Raw genomic sequence first — 24,964 nt, forward strand, 5'->3', positions numbered from 1 at the left:
GGAGCCCTTGCGCACCTGGTAGATGGACTTGGTACCAGACGGGTTTCTGATCTACGGACTTTGGTACTTCACTGTTATTCTGGCAAGTCAAGTAGGTCTATTGTCTGATCACTATTCTCTAAGGTAGAACAAGAGAAAACTGGGTTAGAGAGGGTCAGCATTGACAGGTATTCCAAATGTTTGTATCCTACCCTTTTTTTCCTTTTTCAGCCTGGGAAAAGCTGTGTGGATGCACAACCACCTTTTTGCTGGACTCCACCTCCCAGCATTGATTTCATTTCTGTTCATGAGGGTGCGATCCGTAGGAAAATATACTATTCTCTGGGGAATCTACAGCCCTTGACAGATTGAGGAGCCTTACCTCCCCACAAGAGTAAGTGTCACAGAGCCTGATGCGGCCAATGTTCCAGTGACCATGTTGATACAGGTGGTCACTGCCCTTAGGCAGACATGACCGTGGCACATGCTCCCCCGAGTCACAGGATGGATGCCATGCAGAGCCAGCTGCATACTCTCCCTCCGGATCCTGAGGAGGGCTCTGAAGCGGGATTCCCAGCAGCTGCAGCAGGAGCTCCCTCTCCTCTTTCAGTGGTTCTTTCTCATCCGTTCCCTTCGGCACCTTCGGAATGCTTTTCCCGAGACCCTGCATCATACAAGACATTCATTAACAAATGCCGGTTACATTTTCTGTGTAGACCCTCTGCTTTTCCGACCTCTACAACTAAAGCAGCATTTGTTCTGTCAAATCAAGGGGGGTTGGCAGCTACTTGGGCCAACCCCTTGCTAGAAATGAATGATCCAGTTCTGTATGACTGTGAGACTTTGTTGACAGACATGGGCACGGTATTTGATAAGTTTCAAGGTCCAGTCTCAGGACTGTGCACTTTTGGACCTTTCCCAACCAAGGATGGCATCCTTGGTTACGTAGCATGCTTCAATCAACTGGCTGCTGAAACCTTGTGGCCTGACAACAAAGGGGTGGCTGTGTTTTATAAAGGCCTTTCTGAGGAACTAAATTGAACCCTAGCCATCATGCCCTCGATACCTACAGCATATACTGAATTACTGGGCCTTGTTCTACAAGTAGACAGCCAAATAGCCGAGCATAGTCGCATACACTATTTTCCTTTTTCACCACACTACAAAGGGGGAGTCACCCTTGTCTGCAGAAACCACAGATACCACCAAACCCATGTAAATAGGCATCCTAAAGGGACCCCTTACACAGGAGGAGAGAGAACAGAGAAAGGGTCCCTTCTTTGTTTCTACTGTGGGAAGCCAGGTCCTCTCATTCGTACCTGTTCTGTCAAGTCTTCCAAGAATGCGGAAAACACCAGGATTCGCCCATAGGACGGGCCTCTCAGACGAGTCTTACTGCTTCTCTGCCCTATTCCTCCCTAGAGGGGAATGCTGCCTTGCTTTATCTCCCGGGAACCGTGTCTGTAGCGGAAGGCAAGACCATCCCCGTCTTGCTTTTCCTTGATTCAAGGGCCTACAGGGAATGACATGGACACCAAGTATGCTCACCAAAAAGGGATTCCCTGGGTCAAAAAAGAAACACCTGAACCAGTCCAGGCGGTTGATGGCTCTCGTCTTACCTCTGGTCCTGTTATTGACCATACTGTAGTCTTCACATTGGAAACAGCCCAAGGGCATACAGAACAGATGGCTTTCGACCTAGTAGCAGCCCAGAATTTCCGGGTTATCTTGGGAATTCCATGTCTTCATGAGCATAATCCAGCTGTTGATTGGGTGACTGGACAGGTTTGGTTCCCTGATGGATGCTCCTCACATAGTACTGAGTCTGCTTTTGTTTTCCAGAGTCCATGCCAGGCCAGGTTGTATGGCTGCCATGAAATAGGAGTGGTGGGATCCATCTTACACCCTGAATATAACAATCTGATAGACGTCTTCAGCAAAGAATTAGCAGAACACCTACCAGCCCATTGTAGTTACGATTTACCTTGTAGAGATGGCTCGGATACCTCACAGATGCACTTACTCCTTGATACCCAAGGGAGACGAAATCCTACAAGAGTACCTAGCAACCGCCCACAAAAATGGTTTTATTCATCCTTCTCGGTTTCCCGCTGCCTCTCTGATCTTCTTGGTGCCCAAACACAAAGGTGATCTCCGGCCTTGTGTAGATTATACTGCAATCAATGAGATCACTATAAAGAATCGCTAACCTCGTTATGTCCTATTGGACCAACTTTGTTCCGCTACCATCTTTTTAAAGTCGGATTTGAGGGGGACGTACAATTTTATCTGTGTTCGACAAGGCGATGAATGAAAGACCACGTTCTGCACCAGGCACAGGCTGTTTGAGAACTGAGTCATGCAATTTGGTCTTTGCAACAGCCTGGCCACTTTCTTGTATTTCATCAACAAGGTCTTCAACAATCTCATTGATAGGTGTGTCATGTTATACTTGGACGATATCCTTATTTACTCAACCACAATCACACGTCCTACATGTGCATACCATGCTGAAATGCCTTAGGCAACATCGACTTTATGCAAAGCTTGAAGAATGCGTCTTCCATGCCATGCAAGTCGAATTCTTATGTTTCCTTTTCAACCCCTCTGGAGTACACATGAGCACTAACAAGGTACAGACCACATTGGACTGTCCTCAACCTACCACAGTAAAAAGTCTGCAATCCTCCTTTGGCTTTGCCAGCTTCTACAGGCGCTTCATTAGGTCCTTTTCTCTGAGTGGCTCCACGCAACCTTTTAACCGGTCAGAATGTGCGTTTTTGCGGGTTGGCAGAAGCCCAGGCTGCCTTTTCAACCTTGAAGGAGGCTTTTATTACTGCCCCGGTCCCCCAGCACCCCAATCCGGAACCGTGCATTTATGGTCCAGGCAGATGCCTCTGCAGTGGTGATGGGGGCAGTGTTATCCCTAAAATTCCCTCAAACAGGTTCTCTGCATCCCGTGGCTTTTTTGCATGCAAACCTACGGCAATAGTACAACGCTATACCGTCAGAGTGTGAATTGGTGGCCGTAAAGGCCTCCTTCCAGGAATGGCGGCATCATTTACAGGGGGCCAAGCATCAGGTGCTTGTTTTTACTGACCATTGGAATCACTTCAGCAAAGTGTACTGACGCCCATCAAGCCCATTGGCATCTATTTTCTTTCCTCTTTGTTTTCACAGTTGCGTACCGCCCAGGGAGTCAACATGGCAGGGGCGATGCCTTATCTCTTATAGGTAGCAGAGAACCTGAACCATTACAACAGGAACCGATACTGGGGCCAAGAAGGTATGCTGTGCTTGTATACCATTGAGTTATCTGTTTGACTATCTCCATACCTGGGTAGGCCAGTGCTCCGGACAAGTGGCCGACATGACCGCTCTATTATAGAAGGGCTCCCCATGATGCACAACCGCTTGTTCCTCCCTGACTCTGGCATGCGCTTTCAAGCCTTCCAGTGGTGTCATGACAATAAGATATCCTGGCATCCTTGCCAGAATAAAACCCTGGACCTGTTGAAGCATTGGTGTTGGTGGCCATCCATGAAAAACAATGTGTCGAATACATCCGGAAATGCGCCATCTGGCCAATGTAAACCTGAAAAGAGGTGTCACACCCACTCCCAGTGGCACTCGATCATGATGGACTTGGTTGTGGAACTACCTAGCGTTCAAGGATACAATACCATTTCGGTAGTGATTGACTGCTTTACTAAGATGTCTCGCTTTATCTCATGCAAAGGGATACCTTTGACTCTGCTACTGGCCGATCCTTTCTTTCGTGGGATCTTTTGCTTCTTTGGCCTCCCTACAGTGATAGTATCAGATTGAGGCCCACACCTTTCGGTTTTGGCATGCTCTCGCAGCCATGCTTGGCATCAACGCCCATTATTCGTTGGCTTATCATCCTCAGACGGACCGTCAAACCGAGATAGTGAACCAGACCCTAGAAACCTACCTCTGTTGTCTCTTTTTGCAACATCAGGAATCCTGGACCACGTTCATTGGTCTTGCTGAATTTGCCCATGATATATGATTTGGTATTTCTAACGCACCGTACACAAGTGTTTCTAGGCACCACAAGTTAAGGAAGGGGGGGACAGAGGGAAGACAGGACAATGATCCTACTAGGCCTCGTGTCATTCGAATCATGCAAGTGTGACAACAGAAGGGCAAGGGGGAAACGGAAAGGGGGCAGTGCAGGGGAGAGGGACGTGGAAAGTGTTGTCAGGGTACCATGGCTCTGAGTAAGTGCAGCAAGGGCAGTGCAGCTCTGGGTAAGTGCATGGAAGGCAGGGGGCAGTAGGAGTTACAGCCCCGAAGTGTGCAGTAGGCCGGGATGCAGTACAGGAAGACTGGTCATGGAGGGGCCTGGTACCATACCCGGCAACCAGTCAGGGCAGGCAGACAGGAAGGTTAGCAAGGAAGAGGGAGAGAGAAGGCAGAGGAGAAAAGGAAGGTATTGAGCAGCTTCCGGAACTTCAGGTGGTCTGGCTCAAGTGTGAGTGCGGCTGGGAGGCTGTTTCTTGAGTGAGGCACCTGCAGAGGAAAGACATCTACCCCCCACTATCAGCTTGGAGAAACATCTGACCCTCAGAGTTTCGAGGTAGCTGAGCGAAGTATAATAATTCCCCCCCCTTTTTATGCCTTACATGGACATCGTCACACTCTAGCCACTGTCCTTCCATCGCCCATAGCCTTTCCCACAGCTGATTCACGTATTCAGCATATACACCATACTCGGCCACAGGTGCACCAACAGCTCTTAGATGCACAACTCGCATGAAACAGTACGCGAATGCACGCCGCAGACCATCCCTGGAGTACAAACCCGGGGACAGGGTCTGGCTGTCCACATCCCATTTGCGTATACCTGGAACTCGCAAGATGTTACCTCACTTTGTGGGTCCGTACAGAATCCTACGAATAGTGAATCCTGTTGCGGTTCGCCTACAACTCCTAAATGCTGGAGAATACACCCAGTCTTCACGTATTCAACATGAAGCCCTGTGTTCCCCTTACGCGTCTACCAGCGAAATCTCTAGCCTTGCTCATCGACGGTTCTGAATAATATGAAGTCCAAAGTATTCTGGATTCACAGGTTTCGCAGGGTGTCACGTATTATCTCATTAATTGGAAGTTTTATAGTCCGGAGAATAGGACATGAGAACTAGCGCGATAGGTGCAAGCATCAGCATTAGTGGCTAAGTTCCATCGGCTACATCCAGCATGCCCGCAGGGACCGCATGCTTTGCAGTAGGGCTCTGTCACAGCCTGATGCTGCTGTTACCTTGTGTAACCTCAAGAGCGGCAGAGTTGCTGTGCTGGCTAGGGGACCAGGAACATGCTCCACACTACGTGTTTCAGAAGCCCAGGCTCAGACGGCCGTTATGGCTGGCATGACGCTAGTGACGTTGGCATGTCCCACGACGCTCAACCAATCAGGTCGCAGGACGTGCCGAGAAATAACAAAGTGGCATTCAAAAATGCATGCGTTCCCTGGACTTTGTGCTCCTCAACAGCATTCTACCTGTGAGTAGCGTGCCCTTCCATCCCGATCCTGTTTTTGATCTTGAATGGCATTGTGAAATCCTGGCTTCCTCTACACAGACTTGTCAACTCAGATCTTCCTCCTGGGATTGGTTTTCTTTGCTTTTTTGGATCTTTTGGTTTTTGCAGACTTTTCTTCCTGGATTGTCGTTTGGTACATGAATGCATGGATTTGTCTGTTTTAATTACTATCCATGGATCCCTTGGACTCCTTTAGTTTTGCGCCTTCATTCCATTCAGGTCCGGTCCCTGCAAACATGTATTTTTGTTGTTCTATGCCCCTTGGAGCCCTTGTACACCTGGTAGTCGGACTTGGTACTAGGTAGATTTCTAATCTATGGACTCAGGTACTTCTCTGGTGGTTATGGCAATTCACGTAGGTCTATCGTCGGATCACTCTTCACTAAGGTCGGATAAGGGAAAACTGGGTTTGGCAGGGTCAGCATTGACAGGTATTCCAACCTTGTGTAACCTACCCTTTTTTCCTTTTCAGCATGGGAGAAGCTGTGCTTTTGTTCAACCATCCTTTCGACGGACTACACCTCCCAGCTATGATTTCAATGGGGGTGCAGTATGGAGGAAAGTACACTATTCTTCAGGGAATCTATTGCCCTTGACAAGATGCCTCCTGTCCCCAGTGCTAGAGCCTTTTACTTAATGCCCAATGAGAAAGGGTGTCACAGGCCTGCGTGCATCCCAGTAATGATTGAGAGCCAGATACATTAAACACAAGAAGTGTCGACCCTGCATATAATATTGATGCGCACATTACCTGCGGAAGGAAAAAAAGGCTTTTGTCTCCACCATAAAACAGGGGATGGACACGTGAGTGCCTGGTATTGAATGAAAATGACAGGAGGAAACAATGAAAGCTGGCAGGAGCAGGAGCGAACACCGGGAAAAGGAACTGGCGGGTGTTGTCAGTGAGGCAGAGTCAGTGTATGACTTCAACTTTTAAAAATTGCACCTTTCCTATACTGATGGGATGGACCCCCATGAGTATGGAGAAAAGGAGACAGGATGTAGGAGTACATTTACAATATGTTCTGTCTCAATTAAGAGTTTAGTTGGTTATGCCACTGTAAATCTGCAGAATTACTTCCAAACTAGTTTACTGTTACTGCCACTCAGTCCAAAGGGCTTATCACGGGACTACAAGTGGTGGTAGGGTGGTGTAATTCCTCAAATCTGGAGTCCATAGGACTCAATAGGGATTTTAGCAGAGTAGTAATTCCGCCGAGTCAAATCTGCCAAGTTTCGGAGGAAAAGTCGAGGATTTACCTTCAGCTTTTTGCTGCAGGTGAATCCTCCAGTTTTCCTCCAAACTCTGAATTTAGCAGTGTGGTAAAAATGGTGGTAATTATGTTAGTGCCCAAAACAGCAGTGATAACGGAATTACTGCAACTTTTTCCCACACCGCCGAACTCGTAATGTTATGTACAATGATTCAACCTCACTACTAGGGGTGTTTACAACGGGAAAGATCCTCTGTAAAGGCATCATGAAGCAAGACACAGACAACAGATTCAAAGTTCAAAACAAAATAGTTTATTAAATCGAAGGTCAGGGTGGTAGAAGGCCTAACTTGCCCTATGCTAAGGTGGGATTTCCCTACCTGAACGAAACTAAGGAAAGTCTGAGTCAAAGAGTTCAACTTAAAAGTCTGTGTCAAAACCTATCCTTGCTCTCACAACTAAAGCTAAACAATGTGTAGGGCTGTCAATAATCAGATAAATGCTGTTCAACACAAGATATGTATTTCTTTCAGCTCTGAGCCTCCTTTTCAGCTCCCTTCCCCAAGTTCAAGAAAGTTCCACAAAAGTCTCAAGATTACCTTTCTCCATTTCAAGGCAAGACAGTTCTGCACAATCCTCTGGGTTCCCTTCCCCAAGTTCCAAGCAACACAGTTAAAAAGAAAAGGGTCTTGAGGCTCTGTCCTCAAGACAGTGCTTTTAGTGCCTCAGATCTCGTGGTTCGCTTCCCCAACACTTTAATCCAACAATGGATATTAGTTTGTCTTTCAAAGTTCAACACAAATCCAGGCCAACTTGACCCTCCTTCTGGTGTGCATCACAAGCTTATGTACAGTGCTCCTTGGTATATTTCACAACGTCTTTGGCTTTCACAATTCAGGGCTCCCTGGTCTAGGCGCAGTTGTCAGACCACACGGTCCACCCATCTCAGATCGCGCAACCAAGAATCCTATTGTGCTAAAATTCACTTTCACTTGGCTTCTCTTTGTTGGCCTCTTGCCTTTATATACAGGTTCACACTCTCCTGGCTTCTCTTTTTCAGCCTCTTGGCTTTGCCATTATTTGTCACACCCCTCTTGCCAGTCTTTGACCTTGCGGCACTGTATCCATTCATAAGAATACCCTTTGAGGTGGTTTTATGTAATAACCACCTTTCTGTCACATTCTCTCACACTTGCGTTATTTTCCGTAGTTACTTAAAAAAAAAAGGGGACCTTCCCTTTTAGCTTCCATCAACTATTGGCTTTGCCCATAACATTTCACTCAATTCCAAGTTTTATTCTGTTCGGTGTTGAATGTGCATCATTTAACTCTTCTTCGAGTTTTCATTCTTTTTAAGTTTCAATATGCATACTTTAACTTAATTTCAGGTTTTCATTCAATTCAGAAGTCAATCGGAGTCACACAGCTTTTTAGTATTCATGCATAGTGCTTAGAAGCACCCCTAGTCTGGAGAGACATTTCTTTACACTCACCGGTCCTCGATGTCCCCCTCCCTTTTCAGCAGCTACGCGACTTCTGTTTGGCTTCCTTGGTGAGCAGACTGGTCTCAGCGAGCCCTGCTCGCATTCCAGGCACTTCAGATCCCACGCAGACAGCTGTGCTCATCTTCACGGACACCGTCCTCTCTCTCTCTCTCCTTCCTTGCTTGCAGCCCCAGCTGCTTCTGGGGGTAACAGATGACCTGTGGAAGCCTAATGGCTCGAATTGCCTTGGTCTTCACAGACTGTTTGGGACATCTGCCGGTGTCCTGGCTCCTTCTCAGGTCTCACCACGGTTGCCTCCTCGCGATACGGGTCACCTGCTGGTCTCTCCCACACAGGCCTCCCTGTTGCTCTCTCTGCTGTTTCACTGGTCTCCCTTTATACAGCTGCAACCACATAACCGGTTGCAGGTGGGGATTCCCATTTGGGCTTGCATGACCATAGTTAAAGGGACATGCCTGAGTTTCCCCATACTCTACAGGCCTCTTCAACGTCCCAGTACCAGAGTGGTGAAATTAAGTTCTAGTGTTCATTACTCTTAGTTGCCGCTTCCTTGTCCCAGTACTTTCAGAGGTCAAATATGGGGAAATGAGGCAAGAGGTTTTACAGTAGCCTTTAAAGGCCAGGGGAGGGGTAGGTTAGTCGTCAATAGGGAAAGGGGAAACCATGTCTCGCTTGCGGGCACCCCACTCCCAATCCCCAAGGACTCTCTAACCAGGTGATCCACATCGCTTCTCCACCCCCTGGGTCAGGATCCAAGAGCGGATGGCCTTTCCCTGGCCACCTAAGAAGAGGATCAAGGGGGAATAGGAGTGAGAATATCCTCAAGTTTGTCACACCTCCAAATGTGGTAGGAAGTCTCATGTTGTCTTACAAAGGCGGGTGGAGGTGCACAAAAATATGTTGGGAGTCTGTATGACTTGTGTTTACGAAGCCTGGACATTTAAGTTTCGACTTTACAATCAGCCAATATATTTTTAGACTACTGCACCTTTTGCACTATTACACAGAAATGCCCAGCTTACTGTATTGCTACAGATTTATTTTTTTTTAAATTCAATTTTTATTGGTTTTTCAAGACAACAAAAGAGTTTATGCATATAGTATACGTTGGGCGCATGCCCGTAACAACTTCAGAACATAAAGGAGTCACAAGTCTCGGGTGCTTACCACCTCCCTGCCCCCCACGCCCTTTTCTCGGGACTCAGTGTCCGCTTTTCGAGATTCTCCTCTTTGGGCAGCACCAGCCGGGCCTATGGCCGCCGATGTGTAATCTACTCTCCTGAGTCCTGTACAATGGGTTCTATGCGAAAAGTGGTTTCGGGCCGAGTGGAGAGTTCCGATTACCCTCCAGACATGTGCTCTGTGTTGACAAACGCCTCCATAAATTGCAGCCAGTCGGTTTCTATCTGCGCACTTGAGCCCTGTATCGCAGCCGTTAGACTAATCATAAAGTAGATGTCCTTGGCCACTGCCACCCATTCTCTATTGCTACAGAATTTTGATGATGTTTATGATTTTGGCACTGGTGCCCACAGGTCGCAGGCCTGAGATATATTTTGCAGGATGCTGAATTCAGTTTTAAAAGCTTTTTATAACTACTTCACGTATGAGAGGCATTGTCATGCTAAAAGACTGTGCTTTTCAGCCCGGTAGTGCCATTGTGTATGTCAGATTTTATTTGCCCCACTGTGTGTCTGTCCCCTGCCTAAATATACCTGTAATCAGCACAGGGAATGGGCCGGAACAAGACAGAGCGGCGCTCTGGCAAAAAATGTCTTGTTAAAGCACTGCTCCGTCCCCCAGAACTAGGGGCTAGCACATCACGGTCCCAGAGTCTTTGCACAGAAATGCTACCAACCAACTATGAAGCTGCATTATGCACTGTGAGAAATCTGTGGGTGTTCTTACAAATAATCCCAGAGGATCCCAACCCTGGGGGCGGACAAGCGAGGGAGGATCACCTGGACAGGAGGTCTTTGGGGACTGAGGGGAGAGAGCCTGAAGGCAAGACATGATACTCACCCATACCTTGCTCTAATCCTTCCTACTATCCCTTTACTTTCATGGGATATTGTCATCCAGACCCTGTATTACCCCATGACTTTCCTTCGGAAGGAAGCTAGAGAAACCCAGATCTAAAGGTAAACCATCCTTTTTTCAAAACATGACACTAACCTTTTCTCTCTTCCCTCAAAACCTAGAGGGTATTCTGTAACCTAACTTTCTTCTTCCCAGTCATCTTCCTTTTAATAAGGCTCTAAGACTAGGGAAACTGGAACAAACACCCATTCATTACAACTACCCCAATACTCCCAATCAGAAATTAGAAACACCACTCATTCGATATCATACATCATCACACTCTCCCTCAGCCTTTAGGGGGTATTTTCAATCTCATCCCGTTCCCCCGTCCCCCTTTCCAACATGTACTGGGACAAGGAAGAGGCGATTGAGAGCAATGACAATTACACATAGGAAAAACATGTAGATACAAAAAGAGACCTACTACATACCACCATTAGGCTGTAGTCAGGCAAGGTCAGGCACTTGACTACAACTGTGCAAACCTGACTCTACTTGACTCTCCCCTACAGATTATCAGAAAGAAAGAGCAGGGAAGGAAAATGTACACTGCACCTTTAAGAACTCACTCAGGATTGAAGGGCAGGCATGTCATGCTAATTGGAGTATTGGAGGCCGGGCAAACCCAGCACTGACCACACACCTGCAGCACATTGATACAACACAGGTATATAAAGGGAGACTGCTGAGAAAGCAGAGAGAGCAGCATTTGGGAGAGAAGAAGGGAGGCTGTGTGGCTGAGCCCAGCAGGGCATCCCTTCTCAGTCCAGTTTTTGTCAAAAGCAGAGAGCGAATTGAGGATGCTGTCTGGACCAGAGAAGCCAAGGAGCAGAGAGTGGCAGGATCTGAAGGCTGGAGGAGAACGGTGTGCCGATATGCTGGCCCGGTGTCTGTGAGGGTCTGCAGCATGGCAAAAGAGCTGTGTCTCCAAGCAGCTGTAGTGAGGCTGCCTGCATCATACTGGCGGCGTTCAGATGAATGCTCATTGCCTTGGGACCTGTGCTGGCCCCAAGCGTGTCTGAGGGGCAAGTAGTCAGACCCTGATCCTGAAGGGACTGCCTGTCAACGCGACACTGCCCGGTGAGCTTCGTGAAAGTGAATGAGAAACTCAGGAGTGTGCATGTGACTGCAGCGGAGCAGGAGAAAGGCGCAAACTGTAAAGCAGCATGCAATAAAAAGCAAGCGACAGATTGCAAAGAGGCATGAAATGGAAAGCAAGTGAAAGAGTGTAAAGCGAAACGAAGCAGGAAAGCGAGAGAAAAAAATCCTTTCGTGACCTTAAAATCCACTATTGTCCATAGGAAGAGGGACATTATGGGACTTGTAGTGAAAAGCCAAGTTATATGAAAAAGCCAAAGGGGTCTGGGACCTGCATATATGAGAAAGTTATAGAGGTCTGGGACCCATGTAATAAAGAAGAAGAAACACTTGAAACACAAGTATTGCCTCAGCCAAAAGGAAGCCAGTATTGTTTCAAGGAAAGGCATTAAGGTGAATAGAAGGGTGCGAGTGACAGGTGTAAGGGTGCACGAAAGTAAATTGAATCAAAGGAAGGTGCCAGGGGCACAACAAGGTGATAGAAGAGAAAGCCAAAGAAGGTGCCAGTGGGCGCAGTCAAGTGAAGGATAACAAAGGGGTGCAGGAAACACCTGAAGATGAAGGGATAGAAGAAAAGCAAGTACAGGAAATACAGAGAAGGGCCAAAGATTAGAGTGGTCGCGCTTAGGAGGAGCAGAAGAACCTGGTGTTTTCAAAAAGTCTCTGATTCTACCCCACAAAAAGGTTATTTGAGAAAGGAACTGTATATAGAGGAAAAGGTACATCCTGAAATGTTGAATTTGGTGTTAGAAACTGAAGCAGCCTGAGCTTGGGGAAGGGAACCCTGAGAGGCCCAACACATTTCATACTGAAGGAATTGAAGCTTGGGGAAGGGAACCCTAAGGAACCAAAGACATTGAACATATTTGAGAATATTTCAGGGGCCCTGTGGAGAAGGTCTTACAAACAGCCCTTTTGGATTGAACTCAATTTTGTGACATTGACCAAACTACACCTGGTGAGAAGACCACTTGAAACCAACCCTGGTTTCCTATTTTCCTTTGAACCACTATTTTTCCTTTTTAAAGACTTCCTAAAACCTTTTTGTAAAGAGTGAGGGCAAGCATAGGTTTGACACAGACAGATTACTGTTTTGGACTTTCAGACTTTGACGGCCCTTCGAAACATCAGTTAAGGGAACCATCTGTTTAGTGTAAGGGCCAGTTAGGCATTACACCAACCCAGGAACCTTAGTAAATAAAGGTTTTGAAATGAACATCTTTGAGTCTGTGTCTCGCTTGATACCATGCCTGTCTCACAGCACTTATTGCACACCCGAGTAACTTGCAGGCACAACTAACCCGCTCTTCAACAAGCTTTCAAAAGCTGCCTTGCACTGCAGACAAACTGCCAAAGCTTCACATACAGAGTTGCAGATGTCCAAACTGATGTATATTTCCCAATTTCTTACTGAATAACTATAAGCCATTTAAAAAAAAGGTAGCAGGCGCTCCTCTCCAGAAGGAACATGGCATGATAACCAGTTCTGAGATGAGAGTTTGCAGCACACGCTTTTTGCTCACTGTACCTTTCACAGATGGGAAATATCCATTTGCATATCAGTCTTTGTCCCGCCCACATGGGCAGTCCAGCACTGAAATGCTATGGCAAATCCTCTCTGAATAAGAGTACCAACAGCAACCCCATACACGTGTTTCAGCCTTGTTGGGCCTCATCAGTGAGGTGAAGCTGCGCCTCTCTGAGCACAGTGAGGAGGGAGTCCACGTCTGGTTGCCCCAGGTAACTCAGGGTGGCCAACCCCAAGTTCCTTACAAATATTTCAAAAAAAGGTAGCAGGCGCTCCTCTCCAGAAGGAACATGGCATGATAACCAGTTCTGAGATGAGAGTTTGCAGCACACGCTTTTTGCTCACTGTACCAGACGTGGACTCCCTGCTCACTGTGCTCATAGAGGCGCAGCTTCACCTCACTGATGAGGCCCAACAAGGCTGAAACACGTGTATGGGGCTGCTGTTGGTACTCTTGTTCAGAGAGGATTTGCCATAGCATTTCGGTGCTGGACTGCCCATGTGGGCGGGACAAAGACTGATATGCAAATGGATATTTCCCATCTGTGAAAGGTACAGTGAGCAAAAAGCGTGTGCTGCAAACTCTCATCTCAGAACTGGTTATCATGCCATGTTCCTTCTGGAGAGGAGCGCCTGCTACCTTTTTTTGAAATATTTGTAAGGAACTTGGGGTTGGTCACCCTGAGTTACCTGGGGGCAACCAGACGTGGACTCCCTGCTCACTGTGCTCAGAGAGGCACAGCTTCACCTCACTGATGAGGTCCAACAAGGCTGAAACACGTGTATGGGGTTGCTGTTGGTACTCTTATTCAGAGAGGATTTGCCATAGCATTTCGGTGCTGGACTGCCCATGTGGGCGGGACAAAGATTGATATGCAAATGGATATTTCCCATCTGTGAAAGGTACAGTGAGCAAAAAGCGTGTGCTGCAAACTCTCATCTAAGAACTGGTTATCATGCCATGTTCGTTCTGGAGAGGAGCGCCTGCTACCTTTTTTGAAATAACTATAAGCCATGTTTAACATTTAAAATTGTGGACATTATGATGTTCCCATAATGCTCTTTGCTTTTATACAAACTGTCAGGATTGGGTTCCATGAAGAGATACTATGCCACATCCCTTGCCCCCACCCCCTACTAACAGCCCCACCCCTCCAAAGAGGTGATAGTTCCCCTGAGTACATTTCTTCCACTTCCAGCACTGCCTGGAATCCTCCCCATTTTGCACGGATTGCCAAAAAAGGTACACGGAGTGATACATAAGTGAACATGAATTTCTTCTTTTCTGGTGACTGACAGAGACTCTGCAGCTTCTGGATTTCCCGTTCCACATCATTTTACTCAGGAGGTCAACTTTGTCTTGCAGAAAGTGGGGTAATCAGTGTCCCACAACTCTATCTGTTTGGGACAGTATTGGACAAGGTGTTTCTAAGAGGGTCATTATGAGTTTGCCGGTAATCCGCCTGTAATACCAGCGGGTTATCGGCAAATTCGCCTTGCCGGCGCTCGATATCCCATTGTTAACTGGATATTACGGGTGCCGGCAATGGCGGTAAGTTCCCATTCCAAGTTTGCCGCAATCACCGGCACCAGTGATTGGGGAATTTCTTTGCCGGTAGGGGCCTGAATTCCCGGCAGGTCAGGCCTGCCGGTAGTTCACTGCCCCTACCAGCATACTTGGAGTGTGCCGGTCTGGTAAAAATACAAGATGAGGTATTACCAGCATTTTTCCCGAACCGGCACACCCATAATAAGGCCCATGAGTCTCGACGCTGTTGTAGGATGTTGCCCTCTTTGGATTTCTGTGTTGGCCAGTCTCTATTTCAAAATGGTGGTCACTCGTCTGTAGTTGGTGAAAATGTGTCCATGATCTTTGTTTCGTCTCACCTTCCGGTCTTCTGCAAGTTTAAAGTCTATTGTAATTATTCTGTAGCATTTTAGTATGATGCATTTCCTGGACTGCTTCTCCCAGAAAGCTTTTTAGTCGCTCTTTATAATCTAAGGTTTCTGTGAGATCCAACTATATGTTATTGGTTTCTCATGTTCTAGCTGGGGATGCTGGTGACAGAGCCAGGACTCTAGCGTATCTTTGTTGGGATTGATTATTGGAAGTGAGTAACTTCTCCATGAGCAGAGGGCCTTACACCCTTACAGTTATCTTTAAGAGGGAAATATAAGCAGTTCAGTGTCATTTTAATGAGAGGTGCATCTGTTTATTATCATAATTCAAGAGATGACATTAGATGCTGGCCGATGAGGAACATGTGTTTGTTTCTTCGCAGGTCTCACCTTAAGAACTTCCATGGATGGGGACAACAAGTGACGGATCTGCTCATATGACTTTTGCAGATGGCATCGTAATGCAGAAGGAGAAGCAGGAATCTACTTAGTGGGCCCAGGCATGTGCAAGGTATTGTTGACCTCCTGAAAAGAATGCAGCACCAAAGCAAAACCTGGCCGAATTAGCCCTCTGGCACTGATACTGGATGAGAGAAGACTTCCAGATAGACATCTGAAGCCCTCCGGAAGGGAGGTAAAACATTCAGCATGGCTTTTAAGAATTGCGATCAATAAGTTTGTTTGTTTTATTATTTATAATGCGCGCCAGACCCGGGGGTATCAGGGCGCAGAGAGAAACAAGGACGTTTTCAGCTTAGGTTACAGTGCTATACAGTAAGTACAATAGGGTAAGAGGAACAGACATTTAGATAAAATATATACAGGCATAATATATAATGTATATACAGACAATGGGCCTCATTACACAGATGGCGGTAAGGATTTACCGGTACCGGTAAAATACCGGTACCGGTAAATCCTTACCGCCTTACTACGAGGTCCCTTTGCGGGTTGGGGGATTTAACGCCTGCTTTTTGCAGGCGTTAAAAACCAACCCGCAAAGGGACCCAGGGAGCTAATCACGGTACCGCAATTTGCGGTACCGTAATTAGTGCCTTCCCCATTCCCATTGAGCCCTATGGGGCAAAAATGGGAATGGGGAAGGGCAATGGTGGAAGGGGGAATTACCGCCCCGCCAACCTTGGAATGGGGCGGTAATTCCCCTTTCCGCCAAGGCGGTGCCGGTATTTTACCGGCATGAACCATGGCGCTAATAGCGCCATGGTTCTCCGCCATCCGTGTAATGAGGCCCATTATATGTATACAGACATAGATATGGCATGGCTGATAGGCCGTAAGATGTGGGGAAATCAACATTATGTACATTTGAGAGAACATGGGCTGAAGCTGGCGGCGGGGGCAGGGAGGTCCCGAGAATTAATTGGCATTTTCTTTAAACCAGTTGATGATGTTGCGTCTGAAGGGGAAGTGCAAGTGCCCACTCCCTCCACAGAATGTTATTATATCACAGAATGTGATGTAATGGTGTTGTATAGTACCCTTCTGCCACTATTGAGGGTTTTGTTGTACTAGGCTTTGTAAGAAAATGGAGGGAGCATTTAGTGGGAGAGGCAGAAGTGAAACCTGTGGTTTGATGGGTGCAGGTAAGAAGTACCAAGTTCTTGTGTGTCAATCTGCTTTCTAAGGGTTTGGTGGAGAAACTTGGGAGTGGTATCCATAGGGAAGAGCCTAAGATCTGGTTAGTCACTGATGTGGGGGAGTGTTATAGGGCTAAATAGCCCTATAACACTCCCCCTTTTTTATAGGGCTTTTGTGTTGTTTTGGGTGTGCCCGCCCCCAAACAGGAATAAACAAAGAGTGTGGGATTCATTCCATTCAGATTAGCAATTGCTTCTGTGGATGTATGTGCAGTTAAACTTATACGGCTGTGTTAATTTCTTAAAATGTTGCTTTTGGACAATGCAATAGAGTTCAAACTTTTATGATTTTTAAAAGTTTCATCCAGTGAGTCTAATCCTTGTCTACTCTGTTGCCATACACACCTCAGACTGCATGTCCTTTTGGAAGATTGTTAAGCTCCCGCATATGGCCTTTTTCAGTCAGCCTGTCTCACAATTATTTCCGGCATGGCCTATTACTCTTTACAATAGGTTTTCCAAACTCTGAAGGAGCTTTGTAACCAAGTTCCAGCATGCAGTACTTCTCTGAAGAAACCGCTTCACTGTCTCTACGTTAGATGTTTCTAGGAGCCTTGCATTCAAATCGCTGCAATCAGTATTTCTCTGTATCCTCACTATCCAAAACACACTATGCATTGACTTATTTTGTATTTTTGTTTTAAATTACAAGAAAGCAAAAGCTCATAAAGTGCTATATTTTCCTGGCTTTTTATTTCAAAATTTAAATATATCTTTGTATCGCGTTTTTGGCTAGTAAAGAAATTAGATTTTTCTCTTTGGTAAATCGTTTTGGGACTCACTCATACATGGAGATTTTAATCCGTATATGATTAATTTCTCAGCTCTCATTAAGAGAACCTTTCTATTGGGAGAAGTGAAATAAAATAATGCCCCCTGTTTTTGCTGAGTAAGTGCTGTGTAAGCATGCATGAAATTGCACCGTCACACTCTAGATGCCTTGGAACTGACACAGGACACAGGACAGGAAGGGTGCATCCAGAAAACCATCAATTCGTGCAATGCTCCTCGCAGCTGATCCGCCTCTTGCTTTACTGGCTGTGGCTCTGTGTGGCTTCTGGGCTGATCAGTGGTGTATCTCACTGCACTCTTAACAATATGTATGTTGTTTGTTCACTTAGGTGTGTTTCCATCCCACCGCATCCTGTTTACAAGCTAGAGATGCCTTCAACATGTGATAGTGAAAGCACTGGAGCTGCCTGGAGGCGGACACCTGGATCACTTCCCACCAGCTACATGACAAATGCAGTAAATGCTAAAGAGAAAACATGTCCTGTTTATTTTACTGTACACTCCATAGAAGTAATTACTTATTAAAGTCACATCTTAGTTGCACCGTGTTCAGTGCCTGCCTTTCATATTTCTACCTTAAGAAAATATTGATGCTCTGTTTATAGGTTTACCTATTGTGCTCCTTCATTCCTCGTTAGAGGCAGTGTATGCATGAAGCACTCTCAAACCCCCCACATAAATACACAAACACCACTGGTATGAAATGTACCATACTTTCATATGGCCTAAGTGACTTGAATATTTATGAGAGTACTCTTTCAACGAAACAATACATCTTTATGCACCCTGGGTTGTCTCTCATCCAATTACCAAGCTTCAAATACCTGGAGTCCAGTAGCTAAAGCCTGTGCGGTTATTAGTCTCTGCACACAGTATTGTTTTTATAATGGAACCTGTGTGCTAATATTTCTTATTCTATTGTGCTTCAGAACCCTGTTGGTGTACTATGCTTTGCACAACTAAATCTGGGCAGCCACTTCATCCGCAATGCAAAGATCCCAAGTTCTCCCATGTCAGGTTGTTTGTCAGTCCGTGCTGTCTAGCTCAGATCACTTTGTCATCTAGTACTGGAGGTTTGGCATGCCCTATGGTGAAAACAATGGGGGTCATTACGAGGTTGGAGGTAGCCATGGTGCTATTAGCACCATGGCAACCCCCTTACCGCATACCGGGTCTGGGTTCCTCGAATGAGGAATTACCGGACCATTTCAACCTTAGAGGACCCGGTAATTCCTCATTCAAGGAACCTGGACCCGGTACCTCCCCATTCCCATTCGAGCCCCCATAGGGCTGAATGGGAATGGGGAACATGCTAATAACGGGCCCGTTATTAGCATGCTGGTCCTTTAGTGGCTCCCACTAAGGGCGCCTGGTAAAACCAGCCACCCTTAGCGGGACCCGCTAAAGGACCTCGTAATGCGGCGTTAAGGGGTTAACGGCACCGGCACCATTACCGGCGCCGTTAACCCCTTACTGCCAACCTCGGAATGAGGCCCATTTGTGAGGTAAAATACTGGCTAGCTAAATACCTCCTACCTGACTTGGGAACATAGAGAGCATGGTCACATGACACACTTTCTAACATGCAGGAATAGATAAGGGGTCCAGAAATGATGGTCTGGAAATAAAAGAATAAAACCTTTGAAAATCATGTGGACAGATGCTTAAGTAATAAAACCCTAGGTCTGGGGATGTCATTGCTTATGGTGGCAGGTATGTTATCGGTAATATAAGCACATGGTGCACGTCATAAGCATGAGTGACAAAGAAAAGGTGGAACCCCCCCCCCCTCCCTTGGGAGATCACTGTACTCCTAGTCAATAGTCCCCTTTCCTACATACTCACAGGTGTCCCTCCCACAGGTACGGGAAAGGAGCCATTGGCACCTCACCATGCCTTCTCCTTAAAATGTTATCATACGTGTAGGCTCGGGCGTGGTCAGATCCTTCTGATTCCACCCCTGGCAAAGCCCTTCAGCAGGGTTGGACTGGGGCATTAAATTGTCTAAAGCACCAATGTAAAAGTGGCCCATAGTTGCAAATGGCAATTCATTCCTTTTGTGACAGACTATTTGAGTAGTGCCGAAGTGGGAGGTTTTTGATCAAATGTGATACAAATTGTGCATTTCAAAGAATATTAATTCCGTACCACTGGTCAAAGCTGCACGCTGAAGTAACTTATCAAACTGGCCCACATGGAACAAAAAAGGGGCCGCTTTGAACATAAAAACTGGCCCACACTAGCATTTTGTGTTTTTGGTTCGGGCATTACCCTATAGGCCAGTCGAAGCCTGCCGATCAGTCACCCTTTTCATGTGTCAGCCCTGATGCTGGCTAGCTATATCTTATGGGAGCTGGTGAAAAGTGCTTTTGAGGAAAGGGCTCTGAAATAGAAGTACAATAGTTACTATAGTGAGTGACCTTTTCTTACTCCTTCATCCTGTCCCCTTTCCTCCATACTTTCTGGCAGTTCACAAACAATTTCGGAAGGGAGAAGCTTTGACAATCTTAAGCAAACCAATTTCTCAGGACGGCCTGTCGAACGGAAGAATCTTCCCAAGAGCTCACACACATACAACAGTGTCTCATTTTATGTATTTGTATTTATTTGAAGAACATGTCTACTTCAATCAGAAATTACTTACAAGAACACATTTGTAGATGGCAGAAGCATTCCCACAACCAGTGACTGTACAATAGCCTACAGATGAGAACAAGCAGTGAGCCAGTCTTAGATGGTGTAAAAAAATAGAACATATACCAGGGGAAAAACAAAACAAACGTAAACAAAATTTATACAAGAAAACAGGTTCCTTAAAAAGGTGACAACCTAAGGGCGCAAGTGCTTCAAACCAAAGAGGAGTATTAATTAAATATACAAAATTATATTAAGCGTCACTGGAGGCAGTGGTGGGCTCAGGTAGGGAGGAAAGAGGAGAGGACACGGGGAGCTCCCTCTTTACAGTAAGTCACGTTTAAGCAAAGCTTTGAAGAGATAACAGTTGGGCTGGCTTTGGTTGTTATGTGCAGTGGGTTCCAGTGGGATGGAGCAAATAGGGATAAAGAGCGGAAGAGACAGGAGGCAGGGGAGGGTAAGGATCGGAGGGAATGAGAGATGGTGTGTAAAATGAGATACAATTAGAAAGGTACTGACTATTGATAGCTTTGTAGAATAGGAGAAGGAACTAGAGTGTAGAGAGTAGAAAGGTTGAGGATTTTGTCTAGAGGGAGCAAGGAATAGAGAGGAAGGCCAAGGAGTATTCTTGAGCCGTAGCCAAATGTTTGCTGAGCACAAGAGTGTTCATTTATCGATATTGTGGCCAGTAAGAAAAGAATACATTTTCCGAAGTTTGAGGAGCTAAATACAAGTAAAAGAGGCACCCAAAGAGGACCCCAAGATTGTGACCATTGGGTGATGGAGCAAGAAAACCAAGTGGGAAGGAGAGGAGAGGGTAGGGATGGCACTGGAAGCTGGGAGAAAGATGACTTCTGTTTTTGAAGAGTTCAGTATGAGGCAGTGGAGAGCCATCCAGTGACAAATTGTAGAGAGACATTTCGTAATCTGTTCCGAGATGTCTGGGGGTGAAGGAGGGAAAGGAGAAACACATTTGAGTGACATCTAAAAAAAGGTGATGCTGGAAGGCAAAGGATGATATAAGTCTTCCTACAGCAGAGACATAGAGGGTGGAGAGCAGAGGTCCATGGACTGATCCTTTGGGGGGATGCCGACAAGGAGAGGAGTCGAGTCAGAGGTTTGTGAGTTCCAAGCAATTTGAAAGGATCAACCTTCCACATAGGAGTCGATATAGGTAAAAGCAGATTTGTGAAATGCAAGGTCCTGAAGAGTGAGGGGCAGAGGAGTGGTCAACAGTATCAAAAGCAGCAGACAGGTTCAAAAGGATAAGTATAGAAGAGTTTGGAGTCGTTAGAGAGAAAGTTGGAGAAATGCACAAGTGCAGTCTTGATGAAGTGTTTACTGCATAAGCCAGATTGAAGTGGATCTCAAAGGCCATTGTCCTCAAGGTACTTGGTTATCCGGTCGAAGACCACCCGCTCAAGGACTTTTGAATAATGGGGAAGCAGAGAAATGAGCTGATGGTTTTCTGGGATGATTGGGTCAGCAGCCATTTTTTTCAATTGTGGTACGACAGTTGCAGATTTGAAGGAGGCTGGGAAGAGTCCAAGGAGAGAGAGAGGGGGTAAAAGAGCTCAAAGCGATAAGGGCAAGTGATTGAGACTAAGTCTTTGACCATTTGTGGAACAAAAGGGTTGATGGGACCGCAAGATGGGTTGGCACTGTGAAGGGTGGGTGCTAATTCAATAAGAGAGGTAGGGGAGAAGTAGTCGAGCATAGATAACGTAGGAGGGAGCAATGATGGACATAAGAAGGGTTGGGATGGGTGAGAGAGGAGGGCTGTCAGAGTGTCATACATTTTAGAGATTTTGGAAGAAAGGTAGTGAGCAGAAAGGAAGTAGGCGATGGATATTGACTTGATAGTCCAATGCAGAGGTTATGGCAGTAAAGAAAATCTTGTAGGCTAGGAGTAGCGAAGGTGTCTTTGATTTGCATCAGCGCCGTAGGTCAAGGCGTATGTTTGTTTTGAGAGTCTGAATTTCAGAGGTGATCCAAGGCTGAAGATGAGAAGGTGTGAATGTTGTGAAGGCATCATGAAGCAGATACAGACAACCGGTTCAAGTCTGGTACACAAAGTTTTATTGACTTAGAAATCAGGATGGAGTAAGGCCTAACATGCCCTATGCTAAGGTGGGATTTCCCTACCTAATGAAAACTAAGGATAGCCTGTGCCATGAAGTCCTAAGCAAATGTCTGTCTGTGTCCAACACCTATACTTGGTCATGTTGGGAAGCTGTGCAAGTAATTGTTATTTCGTCCCTGAGGAGAGGAACGAAGTGTGTGCTCCATTCTGTTTTTTTTATTACTATTGCTGGCTGAGGAAACGTGACACTGCAGCTTTAACGAGGCAGGCTCCACTACAGCCAGAATATCCACGTCCTACGCGGAAGCGTGGCTGAAGTGTTTGATTGTGTTCAGGAGTGGCGGGGAGGGTGCTTTCAAGTAAGTCCTTTGACAAAATATACCACAATGTTTGATCCTAATAATTAAGGTTCCGACTGGCTGCCACTAGCTCAGTTGACCAGAGCCTTTTGTGTCTTCTCTACACGCAGCACGATTTCTATATGATTCTACACCCATGATATGCAAATTGAAGCAGTGGATTGCTAAGACTCTAAGCGAGCTGAGGGGACTGCGGGAAACCTGCCAATTTGTGCAGGGTCACTTATAAGTGTGGAACCTGAATCGCAAATTGCCTTATGAATTACTGATACGTGTGGTGTTAAGTGACACTCTGTACTGTGGGAGAGTGGGGGGTATAGCGTTAAGTACTCGCTACGCTTTCTTGAAGCCTACTTTTGGAAAACATCCCTTGTCTATTTGTACCTGGAAGTAATCTGCAAATACGCTGTGGAAATAATCTTGTGATCGATTGGCCTTGCAGAGCTCTGATGTGCGGTGCTGGGTGACACTTATTTTTGTGTCTTGCCTGGAGAAAGCATGTGCCTTTTGTACTATGTGGGGCTCTTTTTGCTGATTTAGGGGACAAGGTGACCAATCCTACAGAGCCGTGGAAACACAATATTTTAGGCCTATTTTGTTTCTTGGCCCAAAGACGTGAAAAATCCAGGAGACTGTGGGGATTTGCTCTTTGATCCTGGGGGCCGGCTAGATTGGAAAGTTTTGGTTAACTTTGACTTCTCCGTTTTGGATCTGTTGTTGAAACCAATCTGCTTCTTGACCTTATCTCTATGGTGTCAGTGAACCTTCAGGAGACTGTGGGGTTTTACCCTTTGATCCTGGAGTAGAGGTTGATTTGGAACCATTATAAGGCTCTGATAACTAGGCTTGCAAGACTCTTACATATCTAGGTGCATTTCAACATGAAGTGTAATTCGCATTCGGAAAAGAGATATAGAAGAAAAAAGTCTTGCTAAACTCTCTGAAACAAACCTATACCGCAGTTTGGCATAAATGTGCTACAACTTGAGAAGTGGTACAGGTGGTCCAAGTGGTATTTGGAAGGATGATCTAAGGGCTCCTGAGGCCGACAATATGCAAGCCTCTGAAGATCAAGACGTTAGTACTTCTATACACTACCCTCAGATAGACCATAGTCACAATGAGGGGACGGTGGGCCTCAATACTGATTATTCTGTCCATTTAGTAACATCTAGTCCCTGCCCTCGTCTTCAAACAATCTCAATGTCAAATATACTGCAAAACAATTTTGACTATACACTTTCAACTTCATCAATTAAAAAAACTATCTTCAATGGAAAAATTACAAAAAGAACCCTAAGTGATAGTGCCATATTTGAGGCTCAATGTGGTGGGCCTATTTAGAATGGCAGAGTAAATGAAGAAGAAGCCATGACGCTGATGGACCAACTCGAGGTGCAGATAAAGAAATGGGAGGTGCCGGCAGTTGTGACTGCTGTCGCTGAACCTGAGGTTACTATTCCTACAACTAGGGAAGCTGAAGACACAGATCAAAGCCATCAACATGGAAAGATGACCTAAAGCCCTATTGAAAAATCCCATTCAACTTCAGACTCTACACTCTCGACTCTGAGCTTTGTTTTAAACTCTTTGGTCAGTGTATTCAAACTGTTAAAAGTGGAGGTACAATCCAGTTCTGGGACTCTACTGGAATTAACAATAGAGGTGGAAGCCTGTGACTCTGCAATGATACGCTCCAATGGTCTGATTCAAGCTTCTGTTGAAAACAAAATATTGCTCTTGAGTGAAGATGCAAAGCAGAATATAATAATAGGCAAGGAAATCAAGGCACATTTGGTCAAACTTGACTCTGACTTTGTACTCCTAAAATCTGATGTCACTTCTATGGGCAATGACTTGGTGGAATTAAGAGAAGCTTATCGGGAGGTACTTATGGAATCTCTCCCATTAGATGATACTCCTTTTTCACAGTCAACATTGGAAGAATTTATAAGATTAGCGCAATTAGGTGATGATGTCGCGCACAACTGTCCTTGGGGGGACATTCCCAGGGCTGACTTGAAGAAATCCCAAGATGAGCTTAAAAATAAAAAAAAATGACACTAAGAACTCCACAGAAGAAGAATCTCAGGTGACGACTTGGCGTTAGATTTAACTCCCCAAAAGGACGCATCACCCGAGACTGTAAATCCGAAGAAACCGCAAAGGAATAAAAGAAAAATTTAAGCAAAAATGAATGTTGAAGCTGGGGAAGCACAGATTTTACCAACTCAGCCGCAGAAATCAAATAACAAGAAACAAGGAAGACAAAAATTAGCCGGAAAAAGGACATTTTTCAAGGCCCTAAATAAAATCTAAGAAAACCCCACTTCGGAATCGAACAAAAATGCTCTGGGAAAAGTAAAAGCAAATGAATCCAAAAGAGATTTGGAAGAACACTCGGGAAACCTGAGTTTGGGCTCAGGAGTAGCAAAGAGTCCACTAAAGGTCAACAAGGTCAGTGTTCGCCTACAAACAGAAGACCTAACTGGACCTACTAAGAAACCTCTTAGAGTTGTACAATATTCCTAAAAAGGAAAACAAAACAGCCTGAGGAATCAAATG

The 24,964-nt window shown here is 45.8% G+C and overlaps 1 long non-coding RNA gene across 1 annotated transcript in view; it reads left to right on the forward strand.

Annotated features, from left to right (window-relative positions):
* The window catches only part of LOC138521688 (uncharacterized), a 44,407-nt gene extending 26,536 nt beyond the window's left edge, over positions 1-17,871 (forward strand). The window contains exons 2-3 of the long non-coding RNA XR_011283096.1: positions 15,257-15,507; positions 17,653-17,871. This is a non-coding gene — a long non-coding RNA (uncharacterized lncRNA). The remainder of the gene's footprint in view (positions 1-15,256; positions 15,508-17,652) is intronic.
* The last annotated feature ends 7,093 nt before the right edge of the window (positions 17,872-24,964 follow it).

The sequence above is a fragment of the Ambystoma mexicanum genome, chromosome 13 (genome assembly GCF_040938575.1).
Source record: "Ambystoma mexicanum isolate Mex_15411 chromosome 13, UKY_AmexF1_1, whole genome shotgun sequence".
Classification (NCBI taxonomy): Eukaryota; Metazoa; Chordata; class Amphibia; order Caudata; family Ambystomatidae; genus Ambystoma; species Ambystoma mexicanum.